The sequence below is a fragment of the Triturus cristatus genome, chromosome 3_1 (assembly GCF_964204655.1).
Source record: "Triturus cristatus chromosome 3_1, aTriCri1.1, whole genome shotgun sequence".
Lineage (NCBI taxonomy): Eukaryota > Metazoa > Chordata > Amphibia > Caudata > Salamandridae > Triturus > Triturus cristatus.
In genome coordinates, this window is record NC_140583.1 from 1,017,283,914 (window position 1) to 1,017,311,331 (window position 27,418).

General features: G+C 48.5%; 1 long non-coding RNA gene across 1 annotated transcript; it reads left to right on the forward strand.

Moving 5' to 3' along the window:
• The first annotated feature begins 15,013 nt into the window (after positions 1–15,013).
• LOC146861428 (uncharacterized) lies at positions 15,014–26,686 on the forward strand. Its single transcript, XR_014979259.1, has 3 exons — positions 15,014–15,078; positions 24,380–24,625; positions 24,713–26,686. It is a non-coding gene; the product is annotated as an uncharacterized LOC146861428 (long non-coding RNA).
• The last annotated feature ends 732 nt before the right edge of the window (positions 26,687–27,418 follow it).

Below are 27,418 nucleotides of genomic sequence, written 5' to 3' on the forward strand. Positions count from 1 at the left end.
TAACAGAGAGTCAACCGGCCTGTTCCTCGACCTAACTAGGTCCCAAAAACCCCTCTAGTCCCTCCCAGCACTAGCCATTTTCAAATCACACCAGAACTTATCATCCCACTCTTTCTTAGCGATACTGATAGCATACCTATATTCCATTCTAGCTACGCCAATCAACTCAGAACTCTTGGACTTCACAGCTTCAATAAAAAACCTTTTTTGCTCTCCGACATTCCTTGGAATACCATCCGTAGTTGAATTTTATCAACATACAATACGTTCCGTGGCACAAAAGCTGAAGCACAACTATATACTCGGTTAATGCAGTCATAGTTGTGTGGCCGTGGCAGATGAGGAACGTGATAAAATAAGACAAAACAAAACATAAACCATGTTGAAAACCTATCGCACCTCCCTCCCCCCACCCTGTCCCTTGTCCACCAGAGAACAAAATATAGTCAGTGCTTGAGTGTTGTAGTTGGAGCTCGGGCCTCATTCCCGCTCCCATGGGGATCAGAGAGCCGCAGAAGGCGGTGATACCTTGGGCAAGTGATTTCCCTGAACTCGGAGGAAAGAAGAGACAAAAAGGGTTGCCAAGGCTCCGCAAACAAGGAACCCCTCCCTGTCATTGTCAATATCAGCTTCTCCATCCACAGAACATGTCACAACCAATGGAGCCAGCCTGTGAAAGTAGGGGGTTGTGAGGTGCGCCAATGTGTTAGTATGTTTTGCACTGCCGAACCCAGCGCGATTGCCATCAGCCGGCCTCGTCGGGACTTGAGTGGGTAAGTCAAAGGGTTTGGGAGGTCCACAAGACCATAAGCCAGGAAGCGTGGTATTTGTGTGTGTAAGTGTGTGTCTACCTCATCCTGTATTTGAGTCCAGTATGTCTGAATGTGTGCACAGTCCTACAGCAGGTGTACTAAAGTGCCCACCTCCCCGCAACCCGGCCAGCAAGTAGCTTCCTGAGAGGGATCCATTGAGTGAAACCTTTCGGGGTTTAGTACCAGTAAGAGACTAATTTGGTAAGGTTTTCTGTCAGTCCCATGTGATACACCGAATGGTGGGTCCTGTATTATACCCCCTCCCACTCTTTCTGACTGAGTGTTCTGCCCAAGTCCCTTTCCCACCTCACGTGGCTAGCGCTGCATGAGTGCGCGTTTCGGGTTAATAGCATTTTGTAGAGGTCCGAAGTGAGTTTTTTGTCGGCGATTCGAGTGATAAGCCATCTCTCATAAGTGGTCAGGAGCCTGCTGGTGGATGGCTTCACCTGGTTGTGAAGGACCCAATGCCGAATTTGACAGTATCGGGGCCTTTCAGTTTCAGGGAGCATAGTCTAATTTGAGCTGAAGGAACGGTACAATTCCATCTGAGTCGAATAGCTGGCCCACTGCACTGCAACCCGAGGATCTCCACTGAGTGGCGACTGCTGCATCCATGCCCGGCTGCAAGTCAGGGTTCTCAAACAACGTGGTAAGCGGCGAAGGAAAGGTAGTGAAATTGTGCTTAATGTTAGTATGGTCCCACGTTTCAAGAATGACCAGAGTAATGTGGGACTCATAGAGGTTGGGCGGCCTGTGTATTCTCTGCAGAAAGGGAATTCTCTCCAATGGTCTGGCAGCCACTGCCTGGTCTTGAAATAGCCAGTGTTTCTCTGACTCCAGCCGGCTCCACTCAACCAGATGTTGCAGCTGGGCTGCTTGGAAGTAAACAAGGAGGTCGGGGATACCAAGACCCCCTTTCACTGGGGGGAGCATCGTCAGCATCTGCTTCATCCTGGGTTTGCGGTCGTTCCAGATAAAGCGTGCAAGTTCGGATTGCGCCTTTTTTATCCATCCCGACAGGGGCTGGAGAGGTATAGTGTGGAACAGGTATAAAATGTGAGGGAGGATGGTCATTTTAACTGCTGCCACTTTACCGAGCCAGGAAAGCGGATAATTCTTCCATTGGATCAATTCCGTACGAATTTTCTGCCGCAACCTTGTGTAGTTGATGGCTACCGTATCTTATCTGACAGGGAGGGGGTTAGCTGAATCTCCAGATATGGAATCGCCATTGGATGGGGTGACGGTCTTGGCGGTACGCGTGGGTGGAGGGCGTAAGGGAAGGGTCAAGAGCGACCGATTTGTCCACATTCACCTTAAACCCAGATGCCGACGCGAAGGTTTCTAATTCTGCAAGACATACTGGTAATGCTAGGCGTGGGTTCGATAATGAGATCAGGACATCATCGGCATACAGGCTGACTGTGTGTATGTAGCCTCCAAATGGAATCCCTGTGATCTCCGAGTGGGTACGGAGGCGGTAGGCCAACGGCTCCATATAAAATGCATAGAGGCGCGGCGACAGGGGGCATCCCTGTCATGTACCCCTCTCTACAGGGAACCGGGATGATGTGTGGCCCTTGACCCGCACTGTAGCTGTTGGGAACTTATAGCAGTTAAGGATGTACGTCTGAAAATTCTCCTCAATCTCACTCGAGCAAGGACCTGTTCTAGATACGGCCAGTGGAACCCGATCGAAGGCCTTCTCGGCGTCGATGGTGAGCATCAATAAACTCCCCTTGCGCCCGAGAGGCCTTTTCAATTAGATGAAGGACCCGTTTTGTGTTGTCACTTGTCTGACGCTGAGGGATAAACCCTGTCTGGTCTGGGTCAATCAGCTCTGGCATGTAAGGCAAGAGGCGGGCTGCCAGTATCCCAGTGTATAACTTGAGATCAATGTTGAGGAGAGAAATGGGGCGGTAGGCCCCGCAGGTGGTTTTGTCCTTTCTCGGTTTCGGGATGACCACTATGGAGGTCTCAAGCATTTCTGCTGAGATCGCTCCCGGTTCTGCAAATGAGTTAAACAGCTTAGTTAACACTGGGGCCAATAGGGTGCAAAACGTTTGATAGAATATGGCGGAGAAGTCATCGGCTTTGGCGAGTTTGAGCCTCGAAATGGCAGGGATGACCTCCTCTATCCTGATGTCGCTGTCCAGGTGATCTGCCTGGTCTTTTGTCAGGGAGGGCAGGCCGTCGGGCGCGAGAAAGGCGGCACCGTCCGCAAAAGATAGGGGGGAGCTAGCATAAAGGCGGGCGTAAAAATCTCAAAACATCTCAGAATCTGCGGAGACTTGCCGCTTGTCCCCCCGTGGGAGCTCCCTGACTCCCTGCTTTTGGCGGGTCTCTCGTAATTTATGGGCAAGAAGGCGACCACACCGATCTCCTCCTATGTAGTATGTGTGCCGCAGCCGGAGGGCTGCGAACTCCGCTCTGTCCTGATCCAGTGCGGCAAGCTGTTGCCACATAGTTTTCAGTTGGCGCCAAACTCGGGGTGCCCCGGTTCGCTGATGTATCTGTTCTAGCTCTTTCGTCTTTTGTGAAAGATCATCCCTCTTGCGCCTGCGCTCTACATTCTCCGCAGTCGAGGTGGCAACTAGTACCCCGCGTATAACTGCCTTAAGCGCTGCCCATTGTGTGGAGAGAGAGGTTTTAGTGTTCGTATTATAAGGAAGATAGTCTTTTATGGCTTTCTGTACCTGCTCTATCACTGTGGTGCGATGTAGAAGGGTATTGTGGATGCACCATACCCGAGAGGAACGCTGCATGGGGGAGAGTAAAGGTAGCGATGACCGGTGCGTGGTCAGATAAAGAAGTTACACCTATCTCCACGGCCTTGGCTAGCGCTTGCAGAGGTGTGGATGCCAGCACATAATCTAATCTAGCCTATGTTTTATGCGCATTAGAATAATAGCAAAATTCACGGCTATGGAGGTCCAGCTCGTGCAGGTGTGTCAGACCTGCTGCTGATAATGCGCCTGTCTAATTAGTGCACTGACAGGATCTGTATGCATTGTTATTGAAGACAATGTTTAGGTCACACCCCAGGAGAATCTTACGTTCTGTTGTGGCCGTCGCCTCAGTGAGCACGGTGTGCAAAAACTTTTCCTACCCTTCATTGGGGCCATAGACTGAGCCGATGATGAACGTGAGGCCCCATAGAGCAAAACAATAGGTAAGAAGCTGACCCTTAATTTCAGCTTCTTTATGAAGAATTTCCCCGTAAAACCGCTGGGCGACCGAAATGGCCACCCAAGCTGATTTGGCGAGGCCTGAAGAAAACAACTGGGTTGGGATCCTGGGAGATCTGAGACGGTGGCAATCTTTCGACAATAAATGTGTTTCTTGGAGTAAACACATGTCCGCCTCTGTGTTTTCCGAGAAGGACAGGACAGCTTTACGTTTGACAGGGTTGTTAAGTCCCCGCACATTCAGGGTGAGGATTCTAAGTGTGGTAGAAATCATGTAGTCAGGAGGGAATGAGCGGCCATGAACGAGATCCGGGGCCCCGTGTTCTGTGAGTATGGGACGAATGTGGAACTGAGACGCACGGTCTGCATGGAGCTATGCTACAAGTTTAAAAAGTTGGACAAGGAACCTCAAAAACCCCCCAAAACAACAGCCCCAACCAAATGTATTGTGGAAGTCCTCCTGCAACGTGCAGAACTAAAAAGAAAATCAAGACTAATCGAATCGTAGTCCAACATCCATTGATGATCGGAAAAAAGCGACCATGGGGAGAACGTTGTAGCCAGAGGTAACCCCTCCCCGCCGCCAGCAGCCCACCACAAAAGAGGGACCCATCAAAGAGAGCCAGTGATCCCATGTATATCAGCCAGGCCGCCACTTTGCTAGTTCTGTGGGTAGGGTCTCGAGGGCTGCTTTCTGTCCTTGTGATATTTCAGCGGGAGGTGGTCATCTCAGTCGGCGTCCCCGAACCTGCTGTCGCCAATGGGGCTTTGTTTCATCTGTATCTTGAGTAGGGCTGTCATCCCAGATCACCTCCACCGGCGGGTCCACTCCGAGCAGACGGCAGGCCTCCGAGAGAGAACGCAGCTGATAGAGTTTGCCATCCATGCGAAACACCAGGCGGAATGGGAGACCCCAGCTATAGGAGATATTGCGTTGTCGGAGGTACGTTGTAATGGGCTTGAAAATTCTCCTTTTTTGTAAGGTGAGTGCTGCCAAGTCCTGGTAGAGGACAGGGGTCTGACTTCGAAACGTCAGGGGTGCATTTGGCGAGCCTTCTGAAGAATTTCTTCTTTGGTTCGGTAGTCCTGAACGCAGACCAAGATATCAGATGGTGGGGCCGTTGCAGGACGTGGTGGGCCCACTCTGTGCGCCCTGTCCAGGTGAAGGTCGGTGTCCACTGGCCTGCCCAGAATGGGGTTAAAGAGTTCCCTGGTGTATTTAAAGATATCGCCTGCCTCCTCATCCGTCTTCATCCCCCAGATCCTGATGTTATGACGACTAGAGCGCTTCTCCAGATCTTCGAGATGCGACTGTAGATCTACTTGTTGTTCATGTATTCTGAGAACCTCTTGTTGGAGTGCCGCTATCTCCGTGACTCTCCCATCGCCCTTCTCCTCCAATTCGGCGACCGTCTCTCCGATGCCGTCCATCTCCCTGCGAACATCCTTGATTTCTGCCGTAAGGTCCTGCTTAAGGGTCTTCAGATCCTCCTGCAGGGCAACAAACAGGGATTCCAGAAAGGCTTTCGTGATCGGCTAACTGCTTTAGCCACACGTGATCAGGGGATGCTCAGGGCCCGCTGCTAATTCGCCCATTTGGTGGTCGCCCTGGGCCTTTGCGAAGAAATCTTTGAGGGTTTTCACTCTTCGCCCTTGGGAGGAGGACATGCTGTGTCCCAATCAGAGTCCGGCCCAGGCGCCGGTAGTCCCCGCACGGTCTCGCCCAGGATGAGATACGGAAGGGGTGGACCTTGTGTAGCTCCGGTATCTGCCCAGGTGCACTGTTGCCTTGATACTCCGTGGTCAAGAGCCGGCGACAGGCTCCGGCTGATGGGTGCTATAAAGTCTCCCCGGTCTCCCAGTCACAAGTAGCGGGCCTCACTTCTTTATTGGCGAGGTCAGAGCCCCGCTGTGTGTGTGTGGCCCCAGGATCCCTCGTTCGCTCCAGTTCCACACCATCTGGGGGACTCCGAAGGACACGATGTCCCAACTCAGGCCGTCCATCAATGCAGCTCTTACAGGTCAGGCTCCAATGCTTCCTTTTCAGATTTCCCCACTACATTAGGCCTCAGGCTGGGGAACAGGGGCCGGCTTGCTGTGATGGCTTCCCAAGCCTGTTTCTGAGGTCTAGGGACATCCAGGTCTCCCTGCAATACCCTGGGTGGCTGTTGAATTCCTACTCCTTCACACCTGGCCTTGCTATAGGTGTCTTTTTTGCCGCTTGCTGCGTGGGTGCTTTAAAACTGCGTGGGTGCTGCGGATTGTCCTCCGGGACCGCCAGTCACCGGTAGGCCATGTTGCAAGATGGCTGGTGCGCGCATCGCCGCTGGTGAGAAAGGCGTGGCGGGTGCCCGCAGGGCTTGCTGTGGGTGCCGGGCGGGTGCAGAGTCTATCGACCCTTGAGGTCCGTATCTGGGTCGGTCACACTGTCTCAATGTGGGCACTGTCTGGTTTCAAGCCCCGCCGCGCGGGCCCCATCGCCACCCGACTCCGCACTCCTCCCCACAGCTAGCGCACACTATGGGTCGCTTCCCGGGGGCAGCCACTTGCCTACTAATGATGGCGCGGGAGGGTGCTGACAGGACCGTGGGACCCTCGACCAGCCCAGTAATCTCTAGCTCTCCGCTGTGCTGTCCCAAAATGGCGGGCGGGCGCCACACCTCCTCAGCCTCTGCCACGCAGGGAGCTCGCCTTCTACCTCTGCTGCGTGAGGGCGGATGAGAGCCCTCGCACCACCCGGACAAGGAGGAACAGCGATCCCTCTCATCTCCACAGCCGTCCCCTCGTGGGCTCGTGGCCCGACAGGCCGGCCCCAAGTCTCCGCTGTCGGCCGCTGCTACTCCGGGGCCACGCCTCCTCGCCGCCAGGCCTCTGCCCCGTACGCTCGCCGCTTGCAACATGGATTCGGGCACAGGGGGCTGGGTGTGGGCCAAAATGCGGCTCTCCTGATGTCCGCTGCAGGGACCGGCACCCACAGGTTCAAGTCCGTGGGCCCCCATCGGCTAATTGCGGCTGAAAGCCGGTGCTGTGCTGCGCCGTCGGCGAGAGAGACAGGAGAGCACGTCTGCTCAAGCCGCCATCTTGGCCACGCATGTTACCCATTTATTCTTAATGTGAAAAGAGTTGCCTCTAGGTATGCATGTGAGTTCAAGTTGTGAGTGGGTGTTTATAACGGCACGATTGAGAGCTGAGGTGGTTAGGCCAAGGCAAAGCTAGTTTCTCACAGTGCCTGACAATGCACCATAGCAGCAGGACAGGAGTCGAGGTTACACGCGGGTGGACGTCATCTACCCACTATTTTCACAGGATGGACACCATCCACCCTGCCAAGAATTTGGCCTCAACAGAAATATGCTGAATTGGCCCAGTGTCATTTTCAGACACCGGGACACATTCAGCAGTACCTGCATGTTGTCTGCTTTTGTTCCAAACAATAACGTGCAGGCAGGGAGGAGGCTTATCAGATTCCAGCTGGGCCCATAAAAAAGGCCGAAGGTAAAGGGCCACCAGGCCTCCTTTTGTTGGAGTATCCTGGCTGAGAACTATGTGGAGCCTCACACCTCAATGCAAAAGAGAGGAAGCAAACACAAACAGCTTGTTATTACTTCAAAAATTACTTAAGAGATGCATGCTTTTGACTTTATTCAGTCCCTGTATATGAGATATGCATGCATTATAAGAATGTCAGATGTGGTGGTTGGTCAAAGTACTTACAAAGATCACAATTTGAATACCACTATTTTATTTTATTACTTTTATAGTGCTCATCCAGATACAGGGTGTTAGGGCGCTTTATATCACACATATACATTATGCATTGACAATAAATCATGCAAGTGTGTAAATCAATGTATAAGATGTGTTACATAAAATTGTTTGGGTTACAAGGTATAGTAGTCACATGCCCTTCATAGTTCACTGTGCTATATTAGAAGGAATACAGTTGTTGAGCTGCAAATATCAAAAGGATCTCAGTGTCAAAAGCAGTAGCACACTTACCTAGCTACTTATAATAAAAATCTGTCATCTGCATATTAGATGTTGTGCTTTGCAGGAGACATACTGACCCTCCATTCTACTTTGATTCAAAACTGGGACTAAACAACACAGAGATCTCTTCAGCAAATGCATTAACATCAGGAGTTTTTCTTTCCATTACTATTATTCCCTGAGTATTTTCTGGGCACACAAAGTTCTCTACAGCAGGCGCCTTAACCACATCAGATATTTTAAAATGCAGACTATTGAGTGGCATAGATTTAATGTCATATTTCTCTGTTTTGCCATTTTCTTTGTGGCAGAGTTTTTAAATCATAATTGTATAAGTTGAGGTCCAGATTTTGCAGTGGGTTGCATTACTTCTTTGACACAACCCCAAAGCAAAATCTCATTTGTTAAATCTCATAATGTGCTCAGATGTACTCATGATAGACCTGCTAAACATATGTGTGAGGTATTGAGATCTGATGTCACTTCTTGTGATGACATTTCCTGTGATGTCACATCCTGCGAAGATGCGTGCAATGTCACACAATGTGATGTCTCACGCTGTGATGTCACACGCCATGCGGAAATTGCGATAATTTGACATTTTCACGTTCCGCGGAGAGCGCGAAAATGTCAAAATTTCCGCATTCTGCAGCTTAGCGATAATTTGTTTCTTGCTCGCGCTGTAAAATAATACATTCTCGCGTGCGCGCGATCGCCTTACCTGAATCCCCGCGTTCGCCGACAAGTTTTCCCGATCCGGTCGCGTTCTCCACAAGATGTTGGATTGTTGGTACCCATTTGCGCTGTCTCGCGACAGTTCGTGCCCGCAGTAATGTCATTGGTCGTGCGATCAAGTCTTTCTTCTCGCGATCATGCACCGCGAGAAGAGTGAAAACAAGATGGCCGCGCCCGCAAGCAACCGCATGGGTAAGTTGGCTAGCCGCGACCATGCAGAAAATACCGCGAACGGGCGGGAAAAAAACTCCCGCATCTTCGCGATATTTCTGCGTGTTTGCGGAGATTTGTAACATTTTCGCGATAATTTGCGAAAGTCACTTTCGCAAATTCCGCCCACCCCTAATGGAGTCCCAGGGACTGCTGGGAGCAGGAGGCAAAGGAGCACCGAGGCACGAGGTGGCCGGCAGCATCAGGTACGTTTTTTTTTATTATTAATTCTGCCCCCGCCTCCCACCTCCCCCCCGGGACATCTTAAGGGTTTTGGGGGCCCTGGGCCAAACATATTTTGGGGCCCCCTGTTCAGAACAGCTTTGAATTTATGATCCAATTTGAGCCCCTGCTTCCCACGCAGTTTTCGCTTCCTCAGCTGCGTTAGCGATCCAGTTTGCATCATAGGCATTAGCCTATATATTCCCTTATGTAAACGGACGCGCGCAGCTGACATCGGTAGGATTTCGTGTTTAAAGCCCTGCTACTAGGTTTTTAATACCTTTTAAATAGTGTATGTGTGGCTAAATTACTCTGTGCTTTTTAACAGTTTCTCCTACCTACGCGCACTTGCACTTTACTTGATTCTGCTTGCCTACACCTCCATAGCTGCTCTGATTCGCATCTTGTTTTCCTCCAGTCGTGGTCTGCCGCGGCTAATATGCCCATTGTGCGGAGGGCTGGGGCTACTATTGGGCTCCTCACTTCCACCCACGCAGTTTCTGCTTGCTCAGCTGTGTTAGCGATCCAGTTTGCATTATAGGCATTAGCCTATATATTACCATTGCAAACAGACGCGCGCAGCAGGCCTGCCGCTGGCGCGCCAAAGGTAAGCCTGTCTGCCCCCATCAGTGTCCTGGAGGCGTCCGGCGCTGGCCATGCTGCCCAGTTCCTCTCCGGTGAGTTTCTTCCACTATATTAGAATAGGGAAAAACTGCTTAGCATTAGGCGGCTACCAATATGTCAGTGTACAGCGGCTGATCAGTGCTTGGAGGTAGACTTTCGATGCAATAAATGCAAGTGGTCTCTCCTCCAGCCCAGGAAACTCGCACCTGAGATCCTCCCACGCAACAATAAACAATAAGAAAGCAGAGGACTTAAAGGCCACCCTGTTGCTCTATGCAAAAGCATGAACCACACATTTATGACCTACTTTTACAAACAGCCTGAACTTTTATTTCTCACTGAGACCTGGCTGTCTGAAGCCTCCAACCCTACTATCACTTTGGCCATTCCTACGGGTTATAAAATCCTTAGGAGGGACCAACCGAGTGGTAAGGGGGGCGGTGTAGCCAAAATTTACAATAAAAAACTAGACTGCTCTCCCATTCGGATGGAAAAAATCAAGGGCTCAGAGTCCTTAGGCTTCCGCTGTACCTTATCCCCCCATCATAGCATGGCTATTTTTTTGATTTACAGACCTCTCAGTACAATTGGAAATGTTATTAGTACGCTTACTGCAGCCACCACCTCCCTGGCCTTAAAATACAACAACTGCCTTATTCTGGGAGATTTCAATATACATATGGACAATGGAAAAGACTCTCACACTATTTCTTTGTTGGAGAAGCTGCAGGCCTGCAACATGTTTCCATCTATTTCTTCCGCCACTCATGAGAAGGGCCACACCCTAGACCAAATCTTTCACAACTTTGACATATCAGTAAGCCTACCTCTTCCCATTACCTGGTCTGACCACCTCCTATTAAAATTTGTCATTCCCAACTCTGCCACAGCTCCTGGGGCTAACTCGGGGCAGAGGGTCCCTAATTACAGGAGGTTCCATAAAATATCCATCCCAATGTTGTCAGACGCCCTCGGTCATTCCTCACCGGAGCTGTCTGGCTGCCCCGACTCGGACGCCCTCAAAAAATTCATAGATCCGAACCAACATTGGTGCAGCAGTACCGGTTGTGTCCCGCTCCTCAAAGAGGTCGGCCCCACCAGCTCCATGGTTTAACGATTCCTTCAGATCTAGCAAAAGTAATCATAGAAAAATGCAATGGAAATGGCGGAAATCCTATCTACCTGAGGACAGGAAGGTGTAAAAGACACCTTAAAAGCTCATTACATTCTCGTGAAGGCAGCCAAGAAAATCTTCTTTCAAAAGATAGAAAATGCCGAAAATAAGAGTAAGGAAATCTTTAGCATAGTTGAATCCTTTACCGCCCCGAAAGCCGGCACAAAGTAAGGGCCATGCACGGAAGAATGGCCTAAGGAAATAGCTCAATTCTACCACAAAAAGGTCTCCATGATCCAACAAGCTTTCACTAACATCTCAGAGGAAGAACTGACCTTCTACCTTAGGGGCATATCAGCAAGAGCCGGCAATAATTATCGCTAAGCGCACTTAGCGCTAGGATAATTATCGGTGGCTATCGCTGCTTTCTATCACGGAGATAGCGTGCTATCAGCAATGCTCATCTCCAAAGCAATAGAAATGCAAGCGTTAGCTGGAAAACAGTGTGATTATCGCTGGAAATCCAGTGATAATCGCACTGTGACCGGCGATACCTTGCTGATAGGGCAGGGTGGTCTTAGCCATATAATCCACCTCCCATTGGATTACATGACTAAGTCAGAACTAAAGCAGGCGTAAGGAAAGTAGCGATAACCATGGTTAGCACTACTTTTCTTATCGCTATGCTTGTTAGCGATTCCCTTAATTGGAGAAATGTCGGTTAGCGACATTTCTCCAGTTATTTCGGGAAAGAACGCCCACTTTGCATCTCATTAGAGATGCAAAGCTGGGCGTTCAGTAAACAGGTGCTAAGGCAAGGATTCACGCGATAGCGTGACCTTGCTGATATAGCGATAAAAATATCGCCTCTTTTCGGCCGAAAACGACGATTATTTTTTATCGCCGCCTTGTAGATATGCCCCGCAATTCTTATAGCAAATTTCACCTCTTGGATCCTCCATCTTTATTAGCTTTCCCTGAGTTTCAGCTTGAAGAGTCACTGACCCTTCTACAAAGCATTAAGTCTGGCTCTCCTACTCACCCATGTCCAGAGAATATCCTGAACCTATTAGGTTCCATCATAAACCCTACGGTAAACCAGCTCTTTAATGCTTCCCTCTCCTTAGGTAACATGCCAAAATTATGGAAGATTGCTAAGATTCTTCCGCTGATTAAAAAGGCTACTGCCATACCGACGGACCCTGACAACTACAGGCCAATATCCCTTCTTCCGGCCCTCTCTGAAGTATTAGAGAAGCATGTAAACAATGCCCTCCAAAAGCACATTGAAGATGGGAAGCTCCTTCATGAGTCCCAATCCACTTTTAGGGCTAATTACAGTACGGAGTCCGCTCAGCTGGAAATGACTGAATTTCTCAAGGGTAAGCTGGACCAGGGAGGCAAGGCTGTTGTGATACTGCTCAATCTGTCGGCTGCCTTCGATACGGTCCCACATGAGAGGCTCCTGGAGGGACTTGCTAACATCAGCCTGAGAGGGAGCGCCTTAACATGGATGTCATCCTTCTTGGCAAAAAGATCTCAGGACATATTTCTCCCCCCTTTCTCATCCCCGGTTTCGGCCATGAATGTAGGTGTCCCTCAAGGCTCCATTCTCAGTCCTACCCTTTTTAATATATATCTATCCCCCCTTGCATTTCTGGTAGAGGAAGAGGGCGCCAAAATAGTTTCCTATGCTGATGACACTCCGCTGATTTTTACATGTGAGAAACGAACCGACTGTGACTGGGCAATGATTAGGTCTTGCCTCACAAAGGTTTTTAACTGGCTTAAGATCAATCAGCTGAAGTGCAATCCTGACAACACTGAAGTGGTTTTCTTTGGTAATCCAGAAAAGCCTGACTAGCGCTCTTGGTGGCCAAAAGATCTGCCGCCCCAGCCAGTGAAAAAGGAGAAAGTCAAAAACGTAGGAATTGTTATAGACAAGACACTCTCCATGCACTTTCAAATCCAAAATCTAAATGGCGCTTCCTTTGGCATACTCCAGATGCTAAAAACATTCCTGCCACTGTTACCTCTTGAGAACAGAAAGATCCTGGTGCAGGCTCTGGTGACATCAAAGCTTGACTACGTCAACAGCTTGTACCTCGGTCTTCCCAAATCCCTTATCCAGTGCCTACAAGTGGTACAAAAAGCAGCGGCAAGAGCCATCCTGAGACCTAAACCCAGATCTAGTATGACCCACTATTCTTAAGTCTCTACACTGGCTCCGCATAAAAGAACTAATCAGCTTCAAAGCGATGACCATCTTCTTTAAATCTTTCCACGGCTTAGAAGAGGCTACCTAAATAAGCACGTTAATCGCTACACATCTAGACCCCTAAGATCTTCCAATGCCAACCTGGCCATAGTGCCTAAAATATGGCGTGCTCGCACTGGAGGCAGATCCTTCGGCTTTCTAGGCGCAAAATTGTGGAATAGACTCCCTGAGACTAACCACAGACCTACTCTCTTTCAGGAAGAACTTGAAAACCTGGCTTTTTAGAAACTGATGGGTCTTTTACGCCCGTTTTCCTCCTCCTGTCACAGTCCACGACACTCTAGTCTGAGTAGCTGCACACTTTTTTAAATACACTATTTCATTTCATTTAATTAGGTCCCTGACAGTGCAAAGGAACACTCGTCCAAATTCTAGGGGCCTTATTTATGAGGCCTTGATTTACTTTCATGCCGCCAGTGCATCATTTTTTGTGACGCACCGGCAGCGTAAAACATTTGCGATGTTGCGCCCTATTTAAAAGTGACGCATCTAATCAGATGCGTCACTTTGTAAACCCCTGCACCATATACCTGCACCAGGTATAATGTATGCAGGGTGGGGGTTCCCCCGCAAAAAGCCTCGTAGAAGTGGCGCATTGAAATCTATGAGAACTCAGTTTGCCACTTCTAGGACGTCATTGCGTCAATATCTTACATCCGCCTCACGGCAGGCATAAGACTGATGCAGGCCCTTTCACATGGGGCTTGTCCCATTTGAAAGGACACATTTCTGGAGTTGCGTCTATTTTCAGACACACCCCAGCAATGCATCACTTTTGCGCCCACAAATACGTCAGAAATACTGACGTGTCTGTAACTCCTTGCGACATGATGCGTCATACAGTAAATATGGCGTATCCATCATGTCGCAAGGAGGGCGCACTAAGAAGTGATGCATCCCTGTTTTCACACAGAGATGCAACACTTCTCATAAATTAGGCCCTAAATGTGTTTACATCTAATATTCAGGGATAGTTATGAGTGTTTTCAATATTGTAACACAGCAGCAGCTCACCATTATCACTGCAAATAATCTCTGTGACGCCCTCCCATGTCTTATATGTTAGGCCTTGTTTGATCTAAAAGAAACTTTTTTATGTATATTGCATGAAACATAAACACAACATTTCTCTGCAAAATGGATGAACTAGACTCTCACACATCAGGTACATCAAAAATAAATTTAAGGAAAACCGTATTTAAAACAATCTGTTTAAGAAATATTCAAGGTCATTAGGGCAAAACTCTGGAGAATGGAGCTGACTGAAAGGATGAGGCCCTGGGCCACAGCCCACTTTGCCCATGCATTAAAACGTCTCCCCCCCCCCCCCTACCACCACTTTTTATTGCCAGCAAGTCGTGACTGCCCCCCTCTTCTTATTTTAGGACTAGCGCCTTGCATAGCAGGGTTCAGAATAATGCTCATTCAACCCTTGGCCTCTCTTCAGAGTGAACAGAGCACTAAGGGAAAAAATCCGGTCGAAAAGTGATTTTTGGAACGTGTGTGAAGAGGGTACTCATCATTGCTCCTTCACCGCGCCTTTCAGCTGTCAGTCTGTACTTCACATGCGTGTCCATCTCATTTGCCGCAGATACATGCAGTCCCTCCCTATTCTCGCTTAACGCCCCCAACTGCATTATCCTGTTGTTCTGTGAGCAAAAAACATGTGGAATTTGGTCGGCTCTGCCCCTTCTCCGCCGTTCTTCCCCGTTTCTCTTCCTTCTGCCTTGCTCCGCCTCATCTCGCCTCATTCACCTCCCCCTCTCATTCGGGCCGCCTTCGCGCATCTCATTAACCGCCTCTCGCAGCCTCCGTCCCGCTCTCCTCAGTCTGCGCTGAAGTCAGTGTTGGCGACTCTTTTGTCGCGCTCCGCCTCCTGTCAGCGCCTGGCCGTGCTCCCTCAAGGTAAGAGGGTCCCGGGGGTGGAATGGCGCCTAGCCGGTTCCTAAGCCTTCTTTTGGTTTCTTTCAAGGGTGAATAGTTCTTCTATCCCTGGCGCTTTGTCCCTACAGGATTGTCCCCTCCTTCCGATGAACATTGGTCATTGCTGGCTGGAGTGATCAATGTCACCCAACCCTCCCCAGGGTCCTGCTCTCGACTCTGACCCCACCCTTCCGGCCAGGGTAGTGCCCTGCCTGTGGTTGCTGCCGGGTACACAGAGCGTGGAATCTAAGGATGCTCAGGTTGAGTTCTGTAGAACACTAGCTGCTGAGGATGCAAAGCATAGAGTGTCGAAGGGGGAGGTCAGAAGGGGCTGGGGACGCGCGGCAGGTGGTACTGAGAAGCGAAAGGCGTGAGGTGCGGACAGGGTATGGCCGGGTTCCGAGAGCGCAGGCCGGAGGTGATGAGAGGTTGTGATTCTCATGTATCCGAGGTCGCATGGCACGAGGCGCTGTCGGTGCAGGTGGCAGGTTGCATGGCGCCCCGGGAGCAAGGTTCGGAGCGCTGAGGGCGCAGGGTTGTCAGCCTCGGGGTCTCTGGCATCGGGGACGCACGGTGCCGAACGTGGAGTGCTGGTGAGGATGCTGGGTGCAGATTGTCTTTTGTCGAGGGTGCAAGACTGGGAGTTTTGAGGGTTCAGGGTACGCACCTCAAGGCACGGAGTTTTGATGTGAATGGAATTGTGTGCTAAGGGCTGGGTGTGACGCGCCGAGGGCGCCGGGGACAAGGCGCTCAGAATAAAGCGCCTCTTAGCAATGAGGTGTTCAGTGTATGCGGTATGGAGTGTTGAGGGGTGCAGCTTGGGTTAGAAGGCATAACATGCACTGTTGAGAGAGGGGTAAAGAACATGGACTAGTCGTCTGGGAAGTGGAAGGAAAAGTATTATCTTGCCTCAAGAGCGGAACTTGCGCAATGGGCGGGGGAGGAGAGGGGTGTGTGTGGAGGGACCTGGGAAGGTTCTACTGTGGGCAGTCAGCGAGGCAGAAACCCACAGTAAAGGGAACGTCGGGGTAAATGAGCAGATACAGCGAGCCTTCGCTGCTTTCATCGGCAAGTGAGAGTACCTGCACTTCTCGGCAGAGGTGCAGTAGTAATCAGAGAGTACCGACACTTCTCAGTATTCAGTACCATGCGCCTACACTTCCAAATTCCATTTTCAAGCACTTAGCCCAAGTGTTCAACGAGTTTTAATAGACAGCCACTGCGAGGCGCAAGGGGTGAGGCGGGTTACAGTGACTGTTTTTTTTTAGTTTAGTGTACTCAAGTAGGTATAATTTGCGCATATGGCTACAGTGTCAATTTTGTAATTTACCACCAGTAAATTGACTAAGGGTACCCTGGGGTCACACCATTTGACTGAGGCAGAACTTGAATCAATATTTCATAGCTGCAGTATCTACTGGCAGGGGCACTGAAATTATGTTGCAGGAGAGGGCCAAATTGTGTGGCAAGGTTGAATAAATTATGTGGCAAGAATACAGCAATAAGCAATAGGAAGGCAGACCGTCCTGCTTTGTAAAGGGCCTTCCACTACGTTGCAACACGAGTTGCTGCATTTTTAGTAGCTTTTGAATCGTTTAAGCAAGAAACACATTTTGTTAAAATCTGCAGATTATGCGGAAGATGATGGATTATGTGGCAAACATGGCAAATCTACAATTAAGGAAAGGTCGCTGCGGCTGCGCAATAGCATAATTCCATTGGCCCTACCTATAGGGCAATCTGACAGTGCCCAATGAGCAGATCTGATAGGTCAGTGTGTGGGCTGTCTTCTTATGTTTGTGTCCTGTTTTATTGTCTTGTAGGCCGGTTTTTACTGTTGATTTCCCTGACAGTAGCACAAACATGGTCTGCAGAAAGCACAAATACTTGCAGTCTTCCATATCTTGCAAAACACACATGAGTGTATTTACAACTTTAAAAGTGTCCGATTTTGCATACATGAAAGACTTTTTTTTAGCTTTCTGATTCGCTATTGGGGCAACATTTTATTTTCAGGCCTGGGTCTATTTTCCTCACAGTCCAACACTGCAGAGCTGCATTGATGAACAGTGTTAGTGAAAAACAAATTTGAGGCGAATTTCAACCTGCACCTTGTTTTAAAAGAGGACTCCGGAGGTGCAGGCTTGCTCTACTTTAGGGCTGTGAATGTTGAATTAGCATTGTCGATTTCATTGAACAATTTTAGCGTCTGCCGCTCCGAGAGCACTACGAGAAATAATGACTGGTGGAGAGATCTGGGAAGGCGAGCTGAGGGGACGGGAGGGGACGGTGGTAGGTGGTGGGGGTGCAGAACGTGCCTGTGAGTTGATGTAGCACCGAGAATGGCATAGAAATAAGGCAGACATGGCTTTGGCAGCAGGGAGGTATCTGGGCAAGTACACAGTTGCAAGATTAAACGATTTCTGGGATGGAAACATGAAAAAAGGCGAAAAATGACTAATTTTTGACGTAACGAACACTGCATCAAAGGGAGAGAGGAACATAGGGGCATATTTACAGGTCCTTACCGCCACCGGAATGTCACGTTTTCCGACATTCCAGTAGCAATAAACCCTTTGTCTTATTCACGAGGCAGCGTTAATCCACTGAACTTGGCCTAAAGCCACCTTGTAAATTAGAACCCATTTCATGCTCCATTGGGCAGCACACATATAAAACAGCAAAACTCCATGAATCATTTAAAAAATGATGATTTGCAACTTCTATGTGTGCTGCATAATGAAGTTACAAAGCATGATTTGTTTATGTGCAGGAAGGGACACCTTCCTGCACATAAACAAACATTCCACATTCCCCCCAATGTAGACACCCTTGCATTATGGTCCAAGTTTGCCTGCGTTGGCACTAGGCAGCTAGATTTATCACTAGCGCTATGGGAAACACAAGGGTGCACCGCATTATTGTGAATACGGCGCATCCCTGCATTTTCAGAATTGTAGAGCGTGACGTTAGCAATGTTTGTTTAATGGCACATTTCGCCATTCCCTTGTGAATTTGCCCATGTTCATAAGAAATGGCACTGCTTCTTTCCACTGCTGCTGGTGCATCTAAGTCTCCTATGCACCAATACGCATACCGTTGCTCAGTGCAAGGGTGTGCATGTTCTGTCTAGCATAGGTTTTATACTGGAAGGGACATCTTCCAGTAAAAAATACTCTGATTTGATGAAGTTAAACATATTTCCCACTTTGTATGTGTGCTGTACAATGAAGCACACATACAAAGTTTGAAAATGATGGAGAAATAAAAACATTTCTCATCCGTTATGCTTGCCTCAAGGAGGGGTACGTTTTTGGCACAAATCCATCTGCAGGGGCTTATTTACCAGTCCCATGCATCGCTGGTGCGTCCCTTTTTTTGATGCACTGACGAAGCAGTGTGCCTGCCCATATTTACCAGGCCGAGTAAAGCCACCGTTTGCTGTTCCCATGCAACATCCATGGAACCTAATGCATTCCCAGATTTACAATGTTTTGTAAACCTGGGAATGCGTCACAATACTACGCCTCTCCAGGGGAGGCGTAAGGGAGGTGCAACGAGGAGAAATACCTCTATTTTTCCTTGTTCCTTGTTTTTCATTCTGCAGCACACATAGAAAGAGGAAAACATCTCTTGTGATTGCTTTTGTGCAGGAAAGTGTCCCTTCCTGCATAAGAACAATCACCCCTACAACGCAGATACCCTTCCATCATGGTGCAAAGGTGCCTACGTTGGCGCATGGCAGCCCATTGTCCGCCAGCACAGGAGAAAAAGACAGGAGTGGATCGTATCTTGTAGATACAATACATTCATGCCCATGCCTTTTGAAGCAGGGCAGGGCAGTAGGGAGGCTTGTTGCACTGTCATGCATCAAAATATCGTAAATGAGGCCCATAGTTGTTAGTATATAGGGATATGAGTTAAAACCCATGAGTATATGCATGGGAAAGCCCATGGACCATCCATGGAATGCCACCTTGTTGCAAAATAACTCAAAGCAGCGCATAGTGCAACTTTGCTCTACTTTTGGCAACTTTATAATGCAAATCTTGATTTACATTTGAAAGTAAGACCTAGGGTTTTATTATTGCTTACATTTGGTCTTGCCCTTAGATAAAGTGTGTATCATATTTACGTCTCGATCAATTTTATTTTGGATCAAATGTTACCCATACCTTACAAAAAATCAATAAATATATATTTTTAACCCTTTCGATGTGCATGACGGTGCGGTTCCATCATGCGCATCGGTTGTGCTGTGCGTATGACGGAACCGCTCCGTCATGGCCCTGCCCGCGCAATAGAACCTTCAGCACAGCGCGGTAATCCGCGCCGCGCTGAAGGGGTTAAAAAAGGTAAGTAAGACCCAGACTTTCTAACACTTTGCACCAGGATTGTCTTACTTTTGGAAGCAAACTCAGTGCAAAGTGTTATAGTGGGATTTGCTTTCAACACAAATCAGCATTTGCATTGGAAAGTAAGGCCAAAGTAATGCAAAGTTGCTCTATGTGCTGCTTAGCGCTACATGTGTCAAGGAGGCCCTCCATGTAGTTTACAAGGGGGCCACCTGAAGTTTCCTTATGCCAGTGTGTGTGTGATGCATTCCACAGCACACACACAAAGCTGAAAAAGTATTATTTAAAACAGTATTTGCACAGGAAGGCACGCGTTCCAATACATATCCTATGTTTGACAGAAGGCACATGCCCTTGCACTACGTTGCTGGTGCATGTACATTGGCACATGGCAGTCCAAAGGCATTAGCATTGAGGGACAGAAAATAACTCCATAGCTTAGACAATATGCCGCTGATTTCTACTCTCTCTTTGACACAATGCAGCAGCTTTGGATGCTTTGCTGCATTGCGTCACATTTTAGTACATTTTCCCCTAAATCCCAGTTTGCGTCACTTTTGTGACACAAACCGGGCGCAAAGTGTCAGGAAATTTCCGCAAAGTGTATTTGCAAGCACCCTTCCTTAATATTGAGCCAGTGTGCAGGTGTTCCTTATGCAAACAGCCAATCTGAATCATGGCACGTGTATTTCTTAGCCCATACAATTAGTAGCAGGCACACTTTATGAAATGTCTGTAGACTTGTCATAGATAAAAGGTACCCTCCTGGCTTATTCCTCTTTCTGGATCTCTGTCTGTTAAGAAACTGTGCTGCACAGTTCCATATTAAGAACTGGGTGAGACCTCAGTGCTGCGCTCATTGGTCTACGAACACCGGCTCAACCAATGGGTTTAGATGCAGGAATCGCAAGTACTAGGCAGGCCCTTATTGAACTGTTTGAGGGCGGTTTGTGTTTGTTAGACCGACACAGAACCCTGGTGTGGAGCTATTGTGGACTAACAGGGACCTCCACAGAATGGACAGAGAGCAGTCGCAGCTGCGGTCTGGAAGCAGCAGTTCTAAGGGGTGGGTGGGGATATCACTCTAAAAAAAAGTCACTTATCTCCCGGCTGCCTCTCCTGCGTCCTCTTCCTGGCTTCTTGTGAGAAAGAGGAAGCACCAGGGGTCCCATGCTCACCGCAGCCAATCACAACGCTGCAATGCAGCATTGTGATTGGTCACGGCGTTCAGCCAGGGGCTGTAGGGGTGGGCACGTTCTCCATGCAGGCTATAATGCAGCCTGCATGGAGAACAGGGAAAGTGCGCATGACTGTATTGGGCGGCCCGAGAGGGCCCACCAAACAGTCATTGCGCACTTAGGCGGGTTCTACCACTCCTCCCCTGCTCTGCAGCCCCGCCCCGCTCCTTCACGCAAGCTGCCGCAGCAGGGGGACAAAATAAAATGATAATAACATTAGTTATTATCATTTTTTTTCTTTTGCTGCTTCCAGGCAGTGGGGCGACGCTCCTCCGCCTTAATGGAGGAGCCGCCACTGATCCCACTGCTGAGACCATGGGCGTCCGCAGGGGGGGGCAAGGAGGGGCGCTTGCCCCCCCCCCCCCGGACGCTCCTGCTTGCCCCCCCTGTGGCCACTTATGCTTTTACGGACGCCTTTTGTCCGGATTACGGGCCCTGCAGGGAGCAGAGGTGTTCCCTGCCAGAGGCCTCAACTCCCTGATGGGGCTCCTCGCACTCCTCCTCGCTGCCCCTCCCGCCCATTGTCATTCTGTCTGCGGCTGATTGCCACAAACAGAATGACAATGGCCGGTTTGAGCTGCGCGCCACAAGCACAAGTGGTTAGGTCTGGACACTAAGACCTCCTTTTAACACTCTCAGGGCCGGCTTTAGGACGGTGCAACCGGTGCCACCGCACTGGGTGCTGACTCTTCGAGGGGACGCCTATTTGGAAGTATTTTATGGTTTTAAAAGCACCTCCGAAATTGTCATACAAAAATAAAAATGTCAAGATAACTTGGTGATTAATGTTCTTCCTGGAGAGAAAAGGAGTTTTGTCAAGTGGTATTTTTAACTCATTTTATGTATCACAGAGGGTTAATGTGTGTGCTGCAAAGAATGTGTACCATGCAGATCACAAAATGCATATAGTTTAAATAGGTCAGTGCTTTTGTCAGAGAGATCCTTTCGGTAAAAAAAAATCATCATTATGAAATGTAACCTCCAACCATCGGGTTCTGATTTACTTTCTGAGTCTGTGCTTCTCCAGACCAAGCACTCTTAAACTATACTGCCTACCAGTATGGATGACATGCAACTCCTACACCTTGTAGTCCTCTGTATTATGTAACATTTCCTATACACTGATTTACACACCTATGATTGATTGCATCTGAGTAGTGTTTGCGATGTAAAGTGCTCTGACACCCTAAACTGGTACAGGTGACACTATTAAATACATCTGAGAGAGAGTGGTTATGGAGACTTGAGGGGGTACTGTACTGTTAAAGGGTAGTAGTGTGGGAGTCTGTGGGGAGCGCCCGTGGGGGGCGCCAACAAACTTTGTCGCACAGGGCGCCACCAGCGCTAAAGCCGGCCCTGAACACTCTGTAGCCTGAGAGCAAGGGGTCTTCTGAATGAAGTTCGGGGGGGGGCGATGCATTATTCTCCCAAGTCAAAAACTGAGGTTGCAGCATAGACCGGATTTCAGATCCCACTAAAACGTACACAGACTTGTGTCAATAACATATCTATCTGCCAGTATGCACCCTATCATGTCTGGCAGGACGTCCCGACCCTGTGTTTCACTACCTCATATCCCCCTGCACCCCACTCCCCACGCTCACTGCCTCATATCCCCCTGTATCCCACTCCCCGTGCTCAGGGCCGGCTCTAGGGCGGTGCGACCGGTGCCACCGCACCGGCTGCTGACTTCATGTAGGGGGCCCTAATATGATGATTTTAAAAGCACCTGCTTCTTTCCTGGACTCCTAGAAACTTTCAGCCACCTATAAAAATGTCTAAATGACTGCAGTGATTAATGCACTTCCTTAGAGTGAGGGAGAGATCAAAGTTTTGTGTAGTGGAAGTTTCTACTCATCCTAAGGTAGCGCAGAGGGTTACTATGCTTGCTGCAAAGAACGTGCAGCTCACAAAGTGCGTATAATGTAATGTAAATAGGTCAGTGGGTCACACTTTTGTCAGAGAGACCATATTGTTGATAACTCTTTATGAGTTAAAATCCTAATGTGGAACAGTGAGCAAGTAACTGTTAGCAAAGATGCATGCAAACTGGGCTAGAGCGATATGATTTCCCCCCAGTTTTTCATTATCCTAATGTGGCAAAATGGGTTAATTTGGGTAGAAATCAATTCTTATTAATAAATAGAACCCCCCCCATCCATGGTGCTAGGTTTTAAATTCTAGGTTTCTGATTCTCCTGACCAAGCACTCTTAAACTATCCTGCCTACCTGTATGGATGACATGTGACTCCTACACCTTCTTGTCCTCTCTCTTATGTAACATTTCCTATGCACTGATTTACACACCTATGATTGATTGTCTCTATGTAATCTGTGTGATGTAAAGTGTTGTGACACCTTACACTGATAGGAGCGGCGCTATAAAATGAATTAAATGCACCTGAGACTGAATGGTTACGGAGGCTTGAGGGGCGCTGTGAAAGGATGGTTATAAAGAACCTGTAGTGGAGGTGGTCATTGGAGGTGCCAAAAAGCATTATCGCACTGGGCCCCACGAGCGCTAAAGTCGGCCCTGCCCACGCTCACTGCCTTATATCCCTCTGTACCCCACACCTCGTGCTAACTGCCACGACATATCCCTCTGTACCCCACACCTTGCGCTAACTGCCACAACATATCCCTCTGTACCCCGCACTTCGCGCTCACTGCCACATATGCCTCTGTATCCCACTCCTCACACTCACTGCCTGATTGCTCATTTTACCCTGCCATTCATCTTCTACGTGTTCTCTCCCCTTCCACTCGTTCTACCTCTGTTCACCCCTTACTTCTTTTTGTGCCTTACTTCTTTCTCAATATCTCTACTTCTTTTCCTCTTCAGTAACATCTGTGACACATCTCTGCACTTCCTTTATATCAACGCACCCCTCTACCTCGCCTGTCTACCTCAGTCGTTATTATTCCCTCTTCCTCAGCTGTCTCTACCTGTCTCTGACACACCTCTCCCTCTCTCTACCTGGCCCTCTCTGGTTCTACGACTGCGTTATTCTCCCCTCTCCAGCTTTGATTTACCTGTCTCTGCTCCTGAATCTTTTACTTCTACACCTCACTTCTTTGTCTACCCTTCACCCCTTGCTACCCTTCTGTTTGCCTCACTACGGTCTTTACCCGACCGACCTTCAGTGCCTCTTCCCATTTCACCTCACTCCCTCACAGCGCTCTCCTAGCATGCATCTGTTTTTCCCCTCACCACCATGCCTGCCTCTACCCCTCCTTACCTTTCTAACCAGCCTAACTTTCTACTTTCCTGTTATTCCTGGTAGTGAACCTTTCATTTCACCCCTCCGGTTGTATTATCTACGCATTCACATTGAGTAGGTCATTGCTGTGCTCCCAACCTGACATCGAGACCCAGTCCCCTAGCCTCTCAACATGCCCAGATATAACAACAAGCATTGGCATAGCCAATTGGTCTCGCCTTTGGGACCTGCTGCAGAACTAAATACTTATACTGCCGGCATCATACTTACCCAGCGCCAAGACGCCTTGGCAGAAGTGCGCTATATAAGTTCTTCAGTCAGTGAGTCAGTCATAAGGTCCCAAAGGCGAGACCTATTGGCTATGCCAATGCTTGTTTTTCTCAGGTTGGCCTGAACATTACCCGATCCGGATTGTCTGCCATTTTAGCCCCGCCCCCATTAACATTAGCCACGCTCCTTCATTTGCCAGGTTCGCCCCCCCCTGGAAAAATTTCTGCGGACGCCCATGGCTGAGACCGGTGTAAAGTGAAATCTTGTTATCACCATCCTCGATAGCCGCACGCCTGATGCTTCTATGGGTAGCCTGGTGGTGGCCAAGGCAGCTGCCTTGTCTATGCCTCATTTATCGCTGTTGTTGAAGTGGGGATAACCCTCCCCTGTGCTGAACAATCTCCAATGGCAACGTACTCCTCGTGCACCGTCCAACAACCGGAGTGTAAGTCAATGAAAAAATACCTAAGAAAAACTATTCCAGTGATGACATAAAATAATTTCTAATGTTGTTTCTTTTTCTTTTTCTCAGAGCAAGGCTTGTCGCCGAAGGGAATCCATTCTCCGCTTCGCGGCTGGTTCTGGAGACGCTCATAATATGTATTTTGACCATAATTCCCGTGTTTCTGCAGTGCGGAACGTGGGTGGGTGGATTTTGGTTACTAATTAAACTCCCTCTTCGACGAAGACCTCAATTTACTTCAAGTTGCTGTAAAATGCTTGCAAATGGCGCCTCACGTGTAAACGGCGCCTGAAATACCACTGCGACTCATTTAATTCCAACAGAAACTGTTTCATTTCTATTTCCCCCTTTAGAAGTTGTTCTTTTTCCAGCTCTTTTTATAACTTGAAAAGGGACACTGAATAATTAACTTGACAGCATCGGGCTGGCCTTATAAGGCTTTGAGACAGAAACACTGATTTGCTTCCAATTTTTTTCTGTAACATATTGCTCTACCAAGTGAATTCCTATTTACTAACCTGTGCCGCTGTGAATGCTTTCCTCAGATGGGGAACATGTACAACACAGGCAGCTGGGAGACGTTCTTCAAACTCAGAACATGTGAAATGCTAACATTTAAGTAACATTCCGAGAGTCCCTTAACATGTGCAGAAAAGCAGCAGTGCAAGCTTCCCTTAGACACAAAACAGAGAATAAAGAATGCACCTTGTTTATGACGTGGTTGACGTACAGCATTAGTGCAACCATCCCAGGGCCAAACTAGGAACCCAAAGCAGCCCTGACAAAAATGTTCATAAGCCCATCCTGCTCTGTTCCTCTATATTTTCCTTCTCCTTTTCTCTTTCCTCTCTCATTTTCCTCTCTCCCAGCTAAAGAACCCGCTGTGTAGATGTGGGCAATCTAACTGGCTAACAGGGAGAGCCGAGCCAGAGCCGAGCCAAGGTTTTGCTTTGGCTCTAGGAGCCCGTTCACAAGCCGAGTCCTGAAAACATTGAGGGACATATTTACGAGGTCCTTGCATCATGCTTGCACCATGCAAAGTAGTACATGTGTAACACAAAGCCCCAAGTCATATTTAGGAAGCCACACAAAGCCACTTTGCGTGACTTTGAATGGCTTCACAAATAAGGAGAAATGCAAAGCAGCACTAATCGCTAAATTGCCTTACTCTGCGCAAGAGAGGCGGTCCGTGGGCATGTGGAGGGTGTTCCCATGCAAAGCCCATGGTTTTTGACACTTTACCAGATTTACAAGGCCTTGTAAACCCCGAAATGCCTCAAAATCGTACGCCTCCACAAGTGAGGCCTAACGAGGAGTAATGTTTATTTCTCCTCACTTTTCCCTCTTTCAATGTGTGGAAATCGCAAGAAAAAAGGAAAACGACTCTATAGCTTGTTCTTGTGCACGAAGGTGACCCTTCCTGTGCAAAAGCAATCCTGACTGTAACGCAGACACCCTTACAATATGGTGCAAGGAGCCTGCATTGGCGCTAGGCTGCTGAAACAGCATAGCGAAGTGGGAAAGGACAGGAATGCACCGTACTGAATAAATAAAGTGCATTCCTGCCCTTTCCCTGTGGCGCAAGTCAGTGCAGCAAGGTAGCTTGATGCGCTGCCCTTCACCACCATTCCGGTAAATATGACCTTGACCCTGTAAATCATGCAACGGATGGTATATTAGAATATAAGTTGTCTTCAAATATCAGAATGTGTATTACTTTAACATGTGAAAATGTTTCACCTTAGTACAACAGATTATCATGTCTTTGCATTGAGAACTATTTATTGAAAGTGAGAGTTCCTAAACATGAACTGAGTAACATTCCTGCCCCAACCTGATTAGAATGCTATTAGTGAACTAAGAGGGACTTCAGCGGTCATGTGTACCATATATGTGGGCTAGATTGTTATTATTGATAGCGCTACAATATAGACTATTAAAGCAAACGCAAGAGAGGATTTTGTACAGCATGCATTCTGAACTCACATATTTGAAGGTAAACAAAAGGAAGGCTTGGTGAAATAAAGTATTGCTAGGAATCACACAATTTGTTCAAGCAGGGATGCCGTGATTGATCGCAGATTTTTCAGCCTCACACTGTGTAATTCTTCCACTAGTTGAGTATATCTTTGAGGCATCAAATGTTAATGCTTTCTGCTTAATTCTTGGATGATAAGATAAGGGTGTGGGTAACAGCAGGGCCGGACTGGGAATGCAAATCAGCCTTGGCAATTACGTTGGACCTGTCGGGGGGGGGGGATGAGGGGAAGAACACTGCTGCTGCGCTTTTGTTACAGGCGGCCGATATTGGAGCAATACTGCAAAATCAGCCCCGAGTAACAAAAACGGCCCCTACCTGTCAAAACCACCCCAAATCTTCCAGGCCACCAGGAAAACGCCCAGTGCCTGCTACGGCTAGTCCGGCCCTGGGTAACAGGTAGAATCCACATTTTATTTCTGGCAGGTTTGCATAGTGTGAACCTTGTTCAAGGACATATGTGTGCTTCACAAAAGACACAGACTACACTACAATCTTTTGGCACAGGGAGATTTGTGGGGTTTCACAGGATGCTGAGCCAAGGCCAGGATTTAAATCAGCTTCCCCGTGTCCCAGGGTGGCAACCCCAGCTGCTAAATCGCATGGCCTCTTGTAAAACTCTTGGATTATTTTGAGCTCATGGTACTCAGTCTGAGACAGAGCCAGGCACCTGGCCCAAGTCTGACTCCAGCTTTCAGTGGCTCACCCACCTCTACCAGTGTACCTGCTGTAATTAT